Here is a 16,433-nt window from a genome sequence, read left to right as displayed (position 1 = left end):
ATAGGTTCAGCCCTTTGGTGTTGGGTGGGAGGAATTTTTAATAATGACCTCTAAGTTTTAAAAAAATAAAATGGAATAAAAAATTATTTCAAGAATTAAAAATACGGATATAATTAAAATAATAATAAAATTGTGAATAAAGCCATCAAACATAAAATTCCCAAACAGAACCAATATATAAGGAAGATCTAATAAAGAAAAAAAAATATCTGGACCAATTCTTCCCGCCCTGATGAGCTGCTGCGATTTTTTAAAAACCGAACGTCTACTTCAACTACTAAAGTCTACCTCCGTTTTTCCTTTCCTTAAAACCACTCAGCCTCTCCATGCCCTTGCCATCACCTTCGGTCCCTACGCCTTGCAACCCATCTTTTTATTCAACAACATCATATATCAATATGCATTACTCGGCCATTTACCAATGGCACGCAAGGTGCTCGACAATATGACCAACAGAAACACAGTTTCCTTTAGCTCGATGATCACCGCCTATAGTTAATCCGGGATCTCTGGGCCACTTGCAAATTGTTTTCTTCGATGAGGGATCATGGGTTTTCACCTACTCCTCATGTGTTGGCCGGATTTTTATCAGCTCAGGCATTGGATCTCCGTGGCGGGGTTCAGTTACAAGCTTTGGCTGTCAATAATGGCTTGTTCTGCGCAGATTCCTTTGTCGGCACTACGTTTTTAAGCCTATATGGAAAGTACGGGTGCGTTTCTGAAGCACGTCAGGCATTTGATCACATGCCGAGGAAGACTTTGGTAACATGGAACTCGATTATTTCTGTGTGCACATCATGGTTTGGTTAGAGATTGTATGTTTTTGTTTCGTGAACTTCTAAAGGTGGGGCCATCTTTGTCTGACTGTTCCTTTGTGGGTGTTTGTCTGGGTTGAAAGGTGAGCTTGATTTGAAATTTGGAGAACAGATACATGGCTTGGGGATTAAATGTGGTTTTGATTATGAAGTTACAATTGGAAATTCTCTTATGAATGAATATGTCAAATGCACGCAAATCTGCTTAGCAGAAAAAGTCTTTGAGAGGATGCATATCACTGATGTTGTGTCCTGGAATACAATTATTGGTGCACTGGAAAAGGATCATAATCCTCTAAAAGTTTTAGATTTCTTCTTCCAAATGTCCAGGGTTGGAATGATTCCTAACCAGACTACTTTCGTTACTATAATTGCTTCTTGTAGTGGTTTGCGGATCCCAATATTAGGAGAATATATTCATGCTAAAACAATCAAGAAGGGTTTTCAATCCGACCTATTTGTAGGTAGTGCACTAGTTGACTATTATGCGAAATGTGATAAATTGCAAGACTCCCACCAATGTTTTGATGGTATACATGAGAAGAATGTAGTTTCTTGGAATGCTTTAATTTTTGGTTTTGCTAGTAAATTTTCTAGTACTGCTGTTTCTTTACTGCTAGACATGCTACAACAAGGTTATCGGCCTGACAAGTTTACATTTTCCACAATTCTTAAATCTTCAGTGACCACCGAACTAATGCAGCTTCATTGTTTGACTATAATAATGGGCTTTGAAGATAATATATATGTTTTGAGCTCCCTCATGATCTCATATGCTGGAAATGGTTTCCTATCTGATTCCCTTTCTTTCATTACAGATTCCGAAAGGCCACTCTCCACAGTTCCCTCTAACGTTGCTGCAGGAATTTATTGCAGAGTAGGCCAATATCATGAAACTATAAAGCTGTTCTCGGTTCTTGATGATCCTGACATTGTATCTTGGAATATCTTGATCACAGCTTGTGGTCGCAATGGTTACAATAAAGAGGTTTTTGAACTATTTAAACACATGTAAATGACTCCTATATATCCAGACAAATACACATTTGTAAGCCTTTTATCTGTGTGCAGTAAACTTTCAAACCTGGATTTGGGTAGCTCGGTTCATGGTCTCAATAAAGACTGATTTTAGTCTCTGTGACTCATTTGTTTGCAATTTACTTATAGATGTGTATGGAAAATGTGGATGCGTCAAAAGTTCAGTGAATATCTTTGAAGGAATGGTATACAGAACCTCATAACCTGGACATCTCTGGTTTCAGCCCTTGGAGCCCATGGTTATTGTTATGAAGCTTTGGAAAAATTCCGAGAAATGGAGTTTCGAGGATTTAAGCCTAATGGGGCCACTTTAACTGCAATCATTACTGCGTGCAGGCATGCTGGATTAGTGGAAGAAGGCATGGATTTCTTCAGGAGAATGAAAAGTGATTATGGACTTGAACCCAAACTGGATCATTATTATTGTGTGATAGACTTACTGGTTGCATATGGAAAACTCAAGGAAGCAGAGCAAATTATTGCTAGTATGCCTTGGACACCTGATGCCCATATATGGCGTAATTTCCTTTAAGGATTGAAGAGACATAGAACTGTATAAATATCTCTCAATTGGACAATGGTGTTTTACAACCAGACTGAAATGGTTTCTGATAATGAATCAGGGCTGGTCATCTCTTACTGCATAGTTTCTAATGTATCATCTCTGCAGTCAAGAGCTTTATACCTGCCTGACACCTGATATGCAATAAATAGGCTTTAGGGACATGAAATTCTCCTTGAAATAAGAATAGTCAATATAAAGGCTATGAACAAGGCTTTCCAAAGAAGAAAGACTAATGAAGATTGCCTGATCCTCACTTGATCTTGTGCATTTCCTCACTTGATCTTGTGCATTCCCAGTCCGGTCTCTAGTGCTCGTCGATGTGACAGCCTTTATTATGTGTCCCTTGTTTTCATGAGGTAACAATGCACATTTCATCTAGATTCAGTTAATTTCCAGACTAGTTTGAATACACGTATTCTACCCCCTCCCCCTTGATAAAAATAAAAATAAAAATGCTGATTTAATTTGGATAGAGTTGATAAATGGTAGCTGTATAGAATAGTTTAATGCATGCTCGGATGATGCAAGTAGTTATACTCAAATCTTTATTTGCCTACATGTCTGCTTAAAAATTGTTATAAAGAATAAGATTGCTAATTTATGTGTTTGTGCCAATGATTTCACACATCTATCAAAGGTTTATCATAACATCGAATGTCTGTCATGGTCCTAGATGAAGAGTTAGGGATTGGCAAAGATGGAAATGGGAAATTGAAAGGAGAATTAGGGATTTCAAAAGATAAAAAGGGGAAGTGGGAAATGTTAAAGGAAAAGTGTATTATCTGAGGAAGAGCACGTGATGGAGCAAGCCAAATCAATGGGCAAACAGTTGGGTCAAGGATTGTGCCGGTTTGTAGAAGGATCCATCCAGCTGGGAAATGCAAACAACTAGGGAGCATTAGCAACGGTCGAGGAGAGTGTCAACTCTATTAGAAAAGGACAACAGTTGTCATTAAATAATGCGTACACCCAACATGAGATATATAGACTAGAATGGACTTTTTTAAAGTTTTATGAATGAAAATCTGAAGTGTTTTCTTTCTATAAACCCAAATTCTTCTATTTCTTAAATTCTTTCTTTACAAATCAGGTTGAATCAGAGCACTTGTGATCCCAAAATCAATTTCACGCTAGGTAAATCGAAGAAAATGCAGAAAACTGGAACCACGAAGGTACCAAAATAAGTGGAGGCAAAGGAGGAAGAGGTATTACCAACATAGTGGGTAGGGCAGAAGAATGAGTTGGAGACAAAAATGCAGAACCTGGAGGCAGGAATAAAAGAAAATAGAGGATATGAGCAAAGAATCCTACAGTTGATGGGTAAAACTGCTGAGGAGATAGGTTTACCTTCACCAAGAAGCTGTCAACTGCAAACAACTAAGAACCAGTCTAAAACAGAAGGTAAATAATCCTACCTAGTAACAAGGATTAATGAGCATGAGAAGTATTCATTTAAAACAGAAGAACCTAGAATATTATAATCCAAACCTGTTGTTGTTCCACAAAATCTCGAGAATCAATTTCATGATGTTACTGAAGCTCAAAAATTGAAAATGGGATGAAATCTAACAGAGTTAGGAGAACAATATGTAGGTGGTAATATGCAATTGAGTTTTACTTTTAGACCTAAAATAGAGCTCCAATCCTTTGATGGGACAAATCCAAGGAGTTGGGTGAAGAAGTATTTTTCGATTTTTAATGTGCCTAAATCCCAACAAGTAATGCTAGCTACAGTGTATTTGGTGGGGAAGGCAGAAACATGGTTTCATGGTTATATAGCTTAAAAGCATAAGGTAAACTGATTAGTTTACTGCAGATCTATATCATAGATTATGTGACCAGAACTGTAATGATATAGTGGAGGAGATCCATAAACTTACTCAGAGGCAATACGTGGATGAGTATCATAAAAAATTCGAGGAGCTCAGGTCTTACATGTGGCAGTACAATACTTTCTTGGAAGAAGGTTATTTTGTTTCAAGATTTTTGAGTGGGCTGAAAGAGGAGATCAAACATAGAGTGAAAAGTCACAACCCTTCAACTTTTGCTACTGCTTTCAGGTTGGCTAAGCCATTTGAACTGACTTGGAAGGTGGAGAACATGAAACTTAGATATCAACCAAAAGTAACATCAATAGGATACAACTTCACTTATAAGTCTCCTAACACAGTTGTTAACCAACCATAGAAAGGAGTTCCCCAGAATACAATCCAAAACAGGCAAACATTGGTGGAGTATAGAAGAACACATGGACTGTGTTACAAATGTGGAGATAAATGGCTAAGCCATTTGAACTGACTTGGTAGGTTGGGAATAAGAAACTTAGATATCAACCCAAAGTAACATCAACAGAATATAACTTCACTTATAAGTCTCCTAACACAGTAGTTAACCAGCCATAGAAAAGAGTTCCCTAGAATACAATCCAAAACAAGAAAACATTGGTGGATTATAGAAGAACAAATGGACTATGATACAAATGTGGGGATAAATTCACTCTAAGGCATCAGTGCAGAACTAAAAAATTGAACTCAATGGAGTTAAAGGATAAGGGAGAACCAGAAAAATCAGAGGCAGAACACAATGAATATGAAGTTAATCTTGTGGAAAGGGAATTAGAGATCTCAATAAATGGTATAACTAACCAAACTGGTCATAACACCTTGAGGATTAAGATCCATATAAGGGGAAAGCCTCTAAATATCTTGGTGAATAGTGGAAGAACACAGCTTTATTAGCAGTAAGTGGTCAAAGGAAGGGGTGGAGCTAGAACAAACTCATCCATTAATTATTACAGTTGCTAATGGTGAGAAACTTTCTATTTTAGCCAATATTAAGCAATTGAAGTGTGGAATACAAGGTTCTCAATTTGAACATGACTTAAGCGTTTTATCTCTAGGAGGGAGTGACAAGGTTTTAGGAGTAGATTGGATGAAGAAGTACTGTCCCCTGCTGATGGACTTCAACAACATAACCTTTAGTTTCCAGAATGAGGGGCAAGAAATTACTTTGAAAGGAGGACAGAGTTTACTAACTGTAAAGATGATATCTGACAGCGAATTGCAGAAACTGATGGAGAAGGACATTGAGTTAAGAGGAGAAATTTACATGCCAAGTGAAGAAGTTTTTGAGGTACCAAGACATGCAGTTGTTACTAACAAAATACTCGGTGATTTTTGAAGAACCTAAAGGGATGCCACCTCAAAGAGAGCATCACCATTCAATTACATTGAAGGTTGGGGCTGAAGCAGTGAATATAAAGCGTTACAGGCTGCCTTATCATCAAAAAACTAAAGTTGAGAGGAATGTGAATGAAATGCTATCCTTTTCTATAATCCAGACTAGCAAAAGTTCATTTGCATTGCCTTGACTACTAGTTAAGAAGAAGGATGGGAGCTGGAGGATGTGCATAGATTATAGACAGTTGAATGCCTTAACTGTAAAAAATAAATTTCCAATTCTTGTGGTTGTATATTTATTGGATGAGTTGGTAAGAGCAACCTATTTTTCTAAATTAAATTTGAGATCTGGATACTGGCATATCAGAATCACTCTTGAAGACAACCATCAAGATTCATCATGGGCACTTTGAATTCAAGGTTATGCCCTTTGGACTAAACAATGCTTGAACTACATTTGAAGCTTTAATGAACTTTTTTGGACCTTATTTGAGGAAGTTTGTGTTAGTTTTTTTATGATATCTTAATCTACAACCCTGACTGGGAGAGTCATAGAGTACATCTCAATACAATTCTGGAAGTTCTAAAACAAAATCAGTTATTTACTAAGGAAGCAAGTGTTTTTTGGCCCAAAAAGAGGTAGAATATTTAGATCACATTACACCTCATCAAGGGGTTGCTACTTATCCAATCAAAATTCAGATAATGTAGCACTGGAAATTACCAAAGACCCTTAAGTCACTAGGGGATTTTCGGGCCTCACATGTTACCACGTAAGGTTCTTTAAAAGGTATGGAGAAATTAGCAAACCCTTTACCAATATGTTAAAGAAAGATCAGTTTATTTGGACAGAAGAAGCTAAAAGTTCCTATAAAACGTTAAAAATGCTGTGTAGAGATCATGTCCTAGTACTGTATAATTTCAACAAAAGTTTCTGTTTATAAACTACTTCTAGTTATAAAGGAGTAGGAGCAGTTTTATCTCAAGAGGGTAAACCAGTGGCTTATCTTAGCAAAGCTCTTGGACCAAAACAGATGAACCTATCAATTTATGAAAGAGAATATCTAGTAGTACTTATTATATTAGCTGACCCTTTTTTCCCATATGTAAGGGGTATGGGAGAGGTATTACAGTAGGTTGCCCCCAACGCCAAGTTGAGAGCAGCTTCCGTGGAGACCTCCGAATTATGAAATGCCCTCCGTGGGACTTGATCCCACAACCACAAGGTTAAGAGCCTTGTGCTCTACCAACTGAGTTGGACGGGCATTTCACATCTAGCAATACTTATTGCCACCTCTAAATGGAGACATTATTTGGAGGGTGGTTCCTTTATCATCAAGACAAATCATGAAGCTCTTAAACACTTACTGGAGTAAAAATTAACTACCTTCATACCAAAGAGGGGTTTTACCAAACAACTAGGGCTAGACTATTTTATTCAACATAGGAAAGGTAAGCATAACTTGGCTCAACATAGCATTTTTAATAGTGGTGATTCCTACTTGGGTTCTGGAAGTTGAAAAAAGTTACGAGGGTGATGTGGTTACCAAGGATAATATTGTCAAGTTGGTTGTTCCAAGCCAAGATGTTGCATACTGGTCTTACTATAAAAATATATTGAATGCAAAGGTAGTCTATATTGGAGAAAAAGGCCCTCTAAGGCAACAAATTTTGCAAGTGTTGCATGACTCACCTCAAGGTGTCATTATGGGGTTCAAGCTACTTATCACAGGATGAAATCTGATTTTTATTGGAAAGGACTGAAGAGGATGGTCAAAGAGTGTCCAACAGTGTGACATTTGCCAAAGAATTAAGGATGAGCATGTTTTAAAGCCTGAATTACTACAACCCCCAACACTACCTTGAAAGTTCATTACCATATTTTGGTAATTGTTGATAAATTTATCAAATATGGACTTTTTTCCATTAGTGCATCCCTTTACAGCGGTGAAAGTAGTTAAAGTCTACTTAGGTCAGGTCTACAAATTGCATGGCCAGCCTAAGATAGTTCTATATGAAAGACATAAGGTTTTCACAAACCTTATTATGGAAGGAATTACTTAAGTTGTTGGAGTCCATTACCCTATTCACTATAGCGTTCCATCTTGAAATCGATGGACAAACGAAACGGATAAATCAATGTTTGGAGTAGATCTACGTGGGATGTGTCATGAGTCCTACTACTTGAAGTGATTGTCCCAAGCTGAATAGTGGTATGACACCAATTTCCATATTGCTTTGAGAACAACACCATTCACATCTTTGTATGGCTACACACCACCTACCATGACCTGGGTGACAGATTCAAAGGTAGTTGATGTACAACAACTAATGCAATAAAGGTACCAGGTGAATAATATTTTGCAGGATCAATTAGACAAGGCACAACAAAGGATGAAACACTATGCAAATCGGGGGAAAAGTGACAGAGTTGCAGGAGAAAGATGAAGTTTACATGAAGCTCCATCCCTATCGTTATACCTTAGTAGCACTCAAGAAAAATCTCAAACTATCAGCTCGATACTATGGTCCCTACAAGGTTATAAAAAGATTAGATCAGTGGCCTACAAATTGGAATTATCAGCACACTAAAAAATTCAACCAGTGTTTCATATCAGCTTGTTGAAGAAGAAGATAGGGAGTAAGACTGTTACCTCGAGAGATCCACCAGAGGTTAATCTTGATGGTCAAATTTGTATTTATCCTGCCATGGCGTTGGACATGAGAATTGTGAAGAAAAATAACAAAGCAATTACTCAGCTCTTAATTCAATGGGTGAATTTAGGATCAGAGACTGCTACCTGAGAGGATTTTACAGTACTGAAATCAAAATTCCCAGACTTCGATCCTTGGGGACAAGCATCAACTGTAGAATGGGGTATTGTCATGGACCTAGGGGAAGAGTTAGGGATTGGAAAAGATGGGATTGGAAAATTGAAAGGATTTCAAAGTATAAAATGAGGAAGTGAGAAAAGCTAAGAGGAAATGTTTATTATTTGAGGAAGAGCATGTGATGGAGAAACTTTATGAGACACACATGATAGAGCAAGCCAAATCAATGGGCAAACAGTTGTGTCAAGGATTGGGCCGAAAAGTAGAATGATCCATCTAGTTGGGAAATATAGACGAATGAGGAGCATTAGCAACGATCAATGAGAGTATTAGTTATGTACTTCTGTTAGAAAATTATGAAAATGTCATTAAATAATTCGCACAACCAACTTGAGATATATAGACTGCAATGGACATTTTTAAAGATTTATGAATGAAACTGAAGTATTCTTTTCCTGTAAACCCAAATTCTTCTATTTCTTAAATCTTTTCTTTACAAATCAGGTTGAATCCTGATAATGTCATAAATTGGGGAAAAGAGTTAGTACTCGAATGAGAGAAATTGGGAATTTCTGAAGAAAGAGAAAATAATTAGGAATTTCAATTGGTTAGATAGGGGTTAACGGGTTAGAGAAAGATAAGGGGAGTAGATTGGGTCAACTAAAAGAGAACAATGAAAGTCAAATAGATCATGGAGGCAGACATGATGATACGAACTTAGCATATTTGAGGACATATGAACCCAACAAAGATGCAAAGAATTGAAAAAGAAGACGACACTCAATAAAGACAAACCTCAGACACTTAGATATCTGATTTCCACGAAGCCCCTTCTTATAAGTAAAGAAACCTACCTAAAAACGGTTTGACTACTGTATCGTCTCATCACTCCAATGACAAGTCACCACATACCTGCTTTTCCAGACGTTCAACATGGATTTATTACAACCAATACGAAAAGACAATTCAATTTAAGTGAAACATGAAAATCAGTTGATGTCTCGAATCATGTCATTTTATGATATTCACTCGAATAAAGAGAACAATTTTTATTCTTTCGGAGTACATTCAACAAAGACTGTCACTCGGAGCTCATCTTCCCTAACCTCTAATGTGAACTTGACAATCAAATCTAACGACCGACTATTTTAATTTGTATAAATTGATAATCTACTGATAGTTATGATGTTTTACTGGCACTTATAATGACCCTATCGGTAATTTTGATGACTCTACCCGTCGTTATTTAATTTAAAATATTTTAACGTTTAACCTCAACAACTTTTAAACTACTAAAATTTCTAACTTCATCCATTGTATATTACAAGATTTATCTCCACAATGTTTTCTGCATCGTGTTTCTTATAATTGCATACACATGTTATTAGAAGCGTTGACTAGTTAATTTAATTATCATATATTCTCGCCGTCCTACTAAATGTGTCTCTTTTTGTTTTTAAAATTGTCACATTCAAAATGTCTTATTAAAAAAATTATTTATATTATTATTATTATTATTATTATTATAATTATAATTACTAATATTATTATTTATTATTAATATTATTATTAAATATTATTACAAGCCCAAATCCAACAGTAACCGGCCCAAATCCAGAAACCCAATGGAAACCTTAAACCAGATTAGGGTTTCCCTCTTCCCAGCCGCCTCAGCTTGCTGCCGTTGGATCTGGAAAGATCCAACGGTCCAGAGATGCCCAACAAGGAAGCCCTAGGGTATCATAACCCTAGGGACACGTCCCAGCTGCCAGTGCCACGCCGCAACGCCGCCGCCTTGCTGAAGAATCCAGAAGCTTTGTTGCTTCAACACTAACCGCACACGTCTCCCCAAATGGTGAGTCACCACTGGAAGTCCGGTGACTCACCGAAGAGCCCTTTTGGGACCGGTCCGATGGTCACACTGGTGATGGCTATAAAGCCATCACCCCATCTGCAAGCAAAAACAGAGAAGAACGGGGAGAGACGAGGAAACAACAGAGACAGAGAGAGATACAAAAACTACCAACGATCCCAGTCAACAACAACACAGCAACAACAACAAAAAAGAGGAAAGAAGCTTACCAAAGAAGCCTTGACCATCGCCGGAAACACTAAACATCGCCGGAGAACAGAAAATACCGAAGGTATTTTCATAGATTTACTCCGATTAGGAGTCTTTTTGGAGAAACAAAGGCCGGATTCGGTCTTAGGGTGTTTAGATCTACGTTTTAGGTGAATTTGGGGAATTTTCGACCACCGGAGGCGGTGGTCGGCGGGGGAATTTACGACGGCAGACGGCTGCCGGATTCCCTCCGATGAGGGAATATAGAGAGAGGCCAGAGAGAATTCTGGCTCTCTCTTTGCTTGAGAGAGAAAAAAAAAAGAAATGAAGGCTGGCCCTTCGGGCCAGCCGTTTTGGACCTTAAATAGGCCTTCCCGAACGGCGTCGTTTCGGGAAGGACTATTTGTGCAATTTTAAATTGTTAAATCCCGTCCGCAGCCATCAAGATTTGTAAACTTTACATTTTAGTCACTAAATCAAGTTTATAATCTTTTTAATTCAGATCTTTAATTTTAATTTTATTTATTTTAGTCCTTTGTATTAAAATAATATATTTAGGGTAAATAACAGATTTAATCCCTTAATTTTAATAAATAATATTTTAATACCTAGTTTATGTTTTAATTTATTTTATTCTAATATCCGAATTTTAGATAATTTTATTTTAGTCACTAAATAAATAAATAAAGAAATAGTATGTTTAATCCCTATAATTTGATTAATTATGAATTAGGTTTTAATTTTACTTTTACTATAATTTAGTCATTTATTTTAAATGTTTTCATTTATTTTACTGCTTTTAAATAGATTGTTCTAGTTGTATTTTTATTGTTTTAATTTTACTTGTTTATATTTTTAAAATTTTTTATTATGTATTCATAATAATAATAATTTATTTTTTTAATAAATTATTTTAATATTTATTTTTCAATATCGAAGAAAAGGACAGTCTTAATACAACTGGATGTCCTATTCTGGTATTTCAAAATTAAAAAATATAAAAAATATTATTTAATTTTATTTAAATTAATATTTATCAATATCAAAGAAAAGAGCTGTCTTAAGGCACCTAGAAGTCCTTTTTCGATATTTTTAAATATTTTTTATAATTTTGAAATAATAGGATTATAAATTAAATATATTTTGAATTTTTAAAATTTTTAATAATAGAGACAATTTATAATTAAAAAGTACCAATTTTGGGCGTTGTAGGGGTGTTAATCCTTCCCTAAACGTAACCGACCACGAATCCCTTTTTATTATTAAAAAGAATGAATTTTTGGTTATAAAAGCAGATCAGTTCATTTTTTAATTGATGTTTTCTTAAAACTCTTTTAAAAAATAATTTTTAGGTATTCGACCTACCTGACCCAAAAGGCCGATGGCGACTCCCAAATTATTTTCAAAACCATTTATTCACATCAATTTTCCAGCCAAGTATAATATTTCGTGCCCGGACGAAAACCGGTTACGACAGCTTGGCGACTCCGCTGGGGACTGGTCAAACTTTTAAAAATCAATTATAAATTGTCTCTATTAATTAAAAATTAAAAGTTCATATATTTAATTTTTAATTCTTTCTTTTCAAAATTTTTATATTTACTTATTATTTTTATAACATTTATATGTTTCATTTTATTTGCAAGTATTTTATTTCATTATTTATTTTTCTGTCAAAGGTTTGAACATTTCTCCTCACACACAACACTTGCATTGCATAACATAAAGCTCTATAATTGAGTTGTCCTTTTTAAGTGGGAGTGAAAGCGACGTCTTCGTGAGAATTTATTCTCCGTGTCAGACCTAGCAAGTAACTTTTGGGGTTCATATGCTCTATGTCTTCGTGAGAATTTATTCTCCGTGTCAGGCATAGAGAAATGTATCCCCTCGAATTGAACTCGATCCATTTTAGTCTGTGATGGACTAGGATTGAGGGTTAGCAACCCAAGGGGGCACTAACAAGGACAATTCGGGTACCTTTATTCTTATATCTGAAACCCTGCATATAATAAACCCTAGAAACTCTTCCGATCCGAAGTCATGCCGAAATTTTGTCCAAAATAGGTGTACACACAGGAGAAATGAATTCTAACTTTCCTGTTAATTTATTTATTTTCTTTACTGATTAAATTACATGTACGTTTAAATTATTTAAATTATGAAAAAGCATGTTTAAATAAAAATATTTAGGTAAATGTTATTATTAAATTTCTTTATTATGTAAACTAATTCATTTCTTTTTGTGTGTTCTTTATTTTTCTGTTTGCATAGCATCATACAGGATAAAAGGCATTGATCCTTGTGTTAATTGTCTCATTGGAAAGCCTTCATCCATGGATAAAAAGTGTTCAAATCAAGTAATTCTAAACTCAGAAGTAAGACAGTGGGCTGAGGACTTACAAAGACAAGAAGGAGACAGTCTGCAGGATGATTATGTATCTGACTTAGCCAGTTATGCTCCAGTTTCGCTAAAAAGAAATGATATACAAGATTTGCGAAGTATTTGGGAAAGTTGGGATTCAAACAAAAAATTGCAGTTTTATCAGACTTACAGAGACATCCCATATTTGCTCTATGTTGAAGTTGATGATGAATTACTCAGAGCCCTAATTCAATTCTGGAATCCAGGGTACAATTGCTTCACCCTCAATAAAGAGGACTTGGTCCCTACTATTGAAGAGTACACTATTTTGTTACATATCGAAGGGGCTTTGGAGAATCGAATCTATTCAAAGTCAATTAAAACTCAACCCTTTCGAGTTAAATTAGCAAAGATTGCCGGAGTACGAGAAGAATGGGTGGCATCCCGTACAAAACAAAAAGGCGAAAGCGAAGGCATTGCTTGGACCAACATTAAAGAACTTATTCAGAGTCATCCAGTTACTAAAGTACGATTCGATCTATTTGCTCTGGGTATGTATGGTATGGTCATCTTCCCAAAAGTATTGGGATATGTTGAAGCTGCAGTGGTAGATTTGTTTGAACAGCTACCGAAAAAGATTAATCCTGCTTCTGCAATCCTAGCAGAGACCTTCAGATCGTTAAATGCTTGTAGAAAACTAGGAGGTGGACGATTCTCAGGGTGTACCCAGTTGTTATATGTTTGGATCCGTAGTCATTTCTGGAGGACAGAAAAGGTTTCATACCGACGCTTTAATATGGATTATTCACCATTAAAAGAATTTCTGGAGCAGGAATGGCCGAAAGAAATTAAGAAAGATATGTGGATTAATGCCTTTCGAAATCTGCAAAGCAATGACATTGTTTGGAGAGCCCCGTGGCAAATCCAAAGGGAATTCTTTTACAAATGTGGAGATTACAACTGGATAATGTTGCTCGGATTATGGGGAGGAATTGGATATGCACCACTTCTGGTCATAAGACAGTATGAAGGTCATCAATTTGTACCTGTCACTGCTGGATTACAGTCATCTGAGTTCGCATTCCACAGCAAAAATTATAAAAGAAATATCATGGAAGCCGTTACAGCTTGGAAAACAACTTTTTGTATCCGAGCTAAAGCAGCAAAAGAAATGCTAACTCCTGATTATGAAGAATGGAGATCTGCCAGGAAAAATGAAAATATTCCTCTACCAGATCAAAATGAGGATATCTCTATGGAAGATCGCATTAAGGTGGTTCCATCAGAGATTGAAATCCTGAGAGCTGAGTTTGAAGCAGAAAGAGAAGGCTGGTCGAAAGAATTAGAGCAAATGAGACAAGATAAAGCTATGTTGGGTGTTGACATTGACTTTCATTCATCACAATGTGCAATGTTGAGAAAAGATAAAGAAAAAGTTGATGATGAATTCAGAGCATTACAGAAAAATTATCAGGAGTTATATAAATCCCGGAAAGCATCAGGATCAAGCCAGGCAACAATACAAATGACCAGAGAATTGAACATTGAGAAAAGACGAGTTGAAGATCTGAAAGGAAAGAATAGCCGTCTACTCAAAAGCCTTGAGAAAGGAAAGCAAAAAATGGAAGATTTTGAGGTTGACAGAAGAGAGCGAATTATAAAAAGCAAGGCTGAACACCGCGAGATCATGAATGAAATGCAAAAAGAAAGGGATCGAGCCAAAGATTTAGAAGAAATGAAGAATGACGTCGTTGATAAATTTGAAGGTGAGAAAAATATCATGTTCAAGGGATTTGAATCTGAAATGAACCAGCTGATTGCTGAACTTGAAGTCAGAGGCCAAAAGATGGAAGAATCCAATATTGAAAAAGAAAAATGGGAGCTAGAAAGAAAAAATTTCAACACCAGACTTGAGGTAGAGCAGGAAGTGGCTAGCAATTGGATGCAAAGATGCAGAAACAAGGATGTTCAAATCCAGAAGCTTAATCAAAGAACACAAGAAGCACGAACAAAACTTGAAGAAGATCTGGATCAATCTAGAAACAAAAATGCAGAGTTTAATGCTTACATTTTGCAACTTGAAGAATCATTGTTTCAAGAAAAGGTTCGTCTAGGACCTAATGATCTCAAAGAAAGTAATGAAGAAAGTGCTTCACTGCGAAGACGCATTAGAGATCTTGAAAAAATTCTGCACAATTGTCAAGTCAGAATCACTGAGTTAGAGCAAACTCTTGAAGGAACGAATGAACAATGGCAAAAGTCAACTAATTTCTATGTTGAAAGAAGTGAAGAAAGAAGTAATATGGTGTTCGAGGCCATGGTACAAATGAGCGAAGTTGCTAGATATGTTGGGGAACTAGCTGTTGAAGCCAAAATAATTGAGCATAACGTTGATCCAGTTTCTAAGTGCGGAAAGAAGGTGTCATGGTTAATGAAAGAAATTATAGAGCTTAATAGGAAAGCTATGCCTTATCTGTAGTTATGAATTATTATAAAGAAACTTTTGTATGCCGATGAAAGTTGTTCTATGACAGTTAACTTTTTGGGATCAATACCTTTTTGCATACATGCATTTTGCATACATTCATTATTCATTTCATAATTTTCTTTATGAATAATTTTATTATTTTATTTATTAAGATAAAATTCATTAATTAAAATTTGGAAAAAATAATAATATCAAAAGATTTGTCAATCGCAGTTATTCTGGCCAAAAGAGAAATACAACATCACTACGGTACTAGACAAGCTACTAAGAGAATTATGGAGGATAAAATACAACGTATTGAGGAACAACATAATAAAGAACAAGCAGAAATGAGAATGAAGCTGGAGAAAATTGAAGCCAATATTGCCAATTCACAAGACAGCATTATGCAGAAAATAGAGGACATGTTTAAAAGACAGGCTATCATTGGAAAAATACATGAAAATCCTGTATCTTTCGACCAAGAACCTATGTATCCTCTAGGTTTTCCACCGGAACCAATTTATCATTCTGGTACTACACCTATACAAATCAATGCTCGTACATCTGCATTACAAGAAGCCAAACCACGTGAAGATCAACAAGTGGATCCTGCATCTTCAAGCAAAAATCCGCTTATACCAGATGTGAAAATAGGGGATCTTAATACTGAGCATTTAATCCCAGATTTGAATGAGCTGAATGAGAAACAAAAAGTAAATGAAGAATTGACCAGACAGATCAAGAGCTTAGAAGAACGAATGAAATCCGTGGAAATAACTGAATCATTCTATGGGTTTGACGCTAGTGAGTTGAGTTTGGTTCCAGACTTAATCCTCCCCATCAAGTTCAAAGCTCCCGAATTTGATAAATATGACGGTACTACATGCCCTTCATCCCACATTACTATGTTTTGTTGAAGAATGGCGGGATATGTGAAGGACGAGAAATTGTTAATTCACTGCTTTCAGGATAGTTTGACAGGACCGGCTTTAAAATGGTATACTCAATTGACCAAAGCCAACATTAGGTCCTGGAAAGATCTGGCTAAAGCATTCTTAGATCAGTACCGCCATGTAACAGACATGGTCCCTGATAGATGGACTCTCCAAA

At 36.1% G+C, this 16,433-nt stretch overlaps 1 long non-coding RNA gene and 1 pseudogene across 1 annotated transcript; one reads left to right on the top strand and one right to left on the bottom strand.

The window, feature by feature from the left end:
* The first annotated feature begins 213 nt into the window (after positions 1-213).
* On the top strand, positions 214-2,681 carry LOC120211081 (annotated as a pseudogene).
* A 5,117-nt stretch (positions 2,682-7,798) lies between these two features.
* LOC120211083 lies at positions 7,799-8,571 on the bottom strand. The gene is made up of 3 exons (XR_005524570.1): positions 8,399-8,571; positions 8,252-8,301; positions 7,799-8,129 (listed from the first exon to the last, which is right to left on the bottom strand). It is a non-coding gene; the product is annotated as an uncharacterized LOC120211083 (long non-coding RNA).
* Between the last annotated feature and the right edge of the window lie 7,862 nt (positions 8,572-16,433).

This window comes from Hibiscus syriacus, unplaced genomic scaffold (genome assembly GCF_006381635.1).
Source record: "Hibiscus syriacus cultivar Baekdansim isolate YM2019G1 unplaced genomic scaffold, ASM638163v2 tig00109957_pilon, whole genome shotgun sequence".
NCBI classification, from domain to species: Eukaryota; Viridiplantae; Streptophyta; class Magnoliopsida; order Malvales; family Malvaceae; genus Hibiscus; species Hibiscus syriacus.
This window is presented reverse-complemented; position numbering and strand designations above follow the sequence as displayed.